At 49.1% G+C, this 2,206-nt stretch overlaps 1 long non-coding RNA gene across 1 annotated transcript; it reads left to right on the top strand.

The window, feature by feature from the left end:
• Window positions 1–939: 939 nt before the first annotated feature.
• On the top strand, window positions 940–1,647 carry LOC120657828. Its single transcript, XR_005668367.1, has 2 exons — window positions 940–1,250; window positions 1,326–1,647. It is a non-coding gene; the product is annotated as an uncharacterized LOC120657828 (long non-coding RNA).
• The last annotated feature ends 559 nt before the right edge of the window (window positions 1,648–2,206 follow it).

The following is a 2,206-nucleotide window of genomic DNA, read 5'->3' as shown; positions in this document are numbered from 1 at the left end:
GGCGAGGTGGATGCACTAGGGACCCACGGCATGGCGCGCGGAGGGCTGCAGCGAGGTGCGAGGGACGGCGGGGACGATGCGAGGCGCGCAGCCGCGGTAAGGCCCAAGGCGCGAGGGGCGGTGGGGACGAGGTGAGGCGTGTGGCCACGGTCCCGCGGTGCAGGCTGCTGGCATCTCCACCTCGGGCACAAGCACAGGCGAGCAGAAGATTGGGGAGAAGAAGGTGAGATTGTGGATGCGGATTGCGGAGTCCCCGAGCCAGCTCGAGTGGATAGGGTTAATTGGCCGGCCTGCAGCTTGCTGCACTGATCAGCTCGTTTGGCTCGCGAGCCAGCTCGAGCTGGCTCGCGAGCTGGCTCATTATTGTAACGAGCTAAAATATTAGCTCAGCTCGTTTAAAAAATTAAACGAGCCGAGTCGAGCGAGCTAGTGAGCCACGAGTTTTTCGTCCAGCCTTACGCTCAAGCTTGTTGCTGCGTATTCTGCTCTCCTGACAGCGGCGATCCTGCATGCAGCACATAGGATTCAAAATCCAAGCTTTTCATTGCTGGGCTGGACGACGGCGCAAAGCAATTATGGGCCATGGTGGGCCGTGTGTTAGATAGTTTCCCATCTTCCGGAATACAGATAGGAAGCCCCGGTCACCCCACCCATTTCGCTTCGCCGGTGTTCGCACAAAGCGTCGTCCGTCCGACGAGTCCTACAAAAAGGCCAGTAAGCAACCCCCTCTGTACGCAACGTGTGTTCTGTTTTCTACGCGTACACACGCAACAAGTCTCCGAAACATCTCACTCGTGTCCACTGCAACCGCATACACACCTTTGCTTTGTACTACTGTGCGACGGAATCAACGAGTCGCATGTACCCTACATTTTCGTCGAGCACGTAGTGCTTCAACTTCCTGGGACGTCCTTCCAAGACTCGTTCTGTCGGAAGCAGAACAGATGCTCAGTTAAGCTAGAGCCTAGAGGCGAGCAATTGTCCCTGGGGACAACACGTTTCAAGTTCAAGATCCTGGAAGCTGGACTAGTTCTTCACTGAATGTTCTTGAGGACTCTCGCGAACCCTTCCTTGTAAAATCTCGTACAATTACTAACCCAAGTGTCAAGGGATACTCGGAAGAGAATTTACTACATCCTATAGCTATAAAAAGGAGCAAACATGCTTGCACCAGAGGAGCCAAGCCCGCCTACCCAGTTGTCTGCTTTCCTGGAGATACACAGTTGCCTGCTCTGTTATACTCTCTGCAGGTTCAGTTGCGCTTCAACTGTGTTTACTGCTTTGGCCATTTAAGCATAGCTCATGACCTGCTGTTTTCCTTGCAGGAACATCTTCTTGGAACATTTCAGCTTGTGTTGTCCGGCGATCTTCGGTACAAGGATGGGAGACTCTAAGCGTAACAAGGTGAAGAAGAGCATCTGGCAGCTCCTCTGCGGCTGCTCATCACCCCAGACGAATGATTGATTCAGAGTCAAATGCAAGAGAACTCGATCATTTGAGATTGCAAGATCCTTTTGTGCAGACCAATCAATAGTTTTTTCTTGGCAGGTACTTAGCTGTTTTATTCAATTTGTGTTCTGGTCTTGTTATATGTATTCTTGTTGGTAATAATGTAATGAGTGGGTCCTCAGCTATTTGATTCAATTTGTTTGTGGTCCTCTTCGTTGTACTTTGTGATGGGCAACTCTGTTTTGAAGAAGAAAAAAAGGATGTAACAGTCACGTGTTGTTTCATATATTGGAAAAAAAATCCTGTTAAAAAAATATATTGGAAAACAATCGTGTTTGGTTATCAAGGGGTGGTATGCCCCCTTGTAACTATTTGTGTTCGTCAAAACGTACCTAAATATGTGAACGATTCTCTTACTTTAAACATTTCAGTATCAGCAGAACCAGTTGGGTAACGCCAAAAATAAAAAGGGAAAAGAAAACTAAAGGAGCACCTGAACCATTCCAGGTAAAACCGGTCCTAAATAAGCCAAGTAAACGGTCCAATTATTACGCTTCAGCAAAGGGAACATTATTACCTGATCAGAAGTTCAGAACGCGGAAAAAAGTCTCTGTTTCCGCGTAATAGCAGTCGTGCTCGTGCTTCATGCATGACGACCAGAAGGAATCGATTTGGCCCAGCAAAGCGTCAGGTCCCTAGCACTCACACACTCACACTAGCACTCCTGAACTTGCCGTCAGGTCAAGTCGTGCTTGAA

This window comes from Panicum virgatum, chromosome 1K (assembly GCF_016808335.1).
Source record: "Panicum virgatum strain AP13 chromosome 1K, P.virgatum_v5, whole genome shotgun sequence".
NCBI classification, from domain to species: Eukaryota; Viridiplantae; Streptophyta; class Magnoliopsida; order Poales; family Poaceae; genus Panicum; species Panicum virgatum.
Note: the sequence above shows the minus strand (reverse complement) of the source record. Positions and strands in the feature narration are given on the sequence as shown.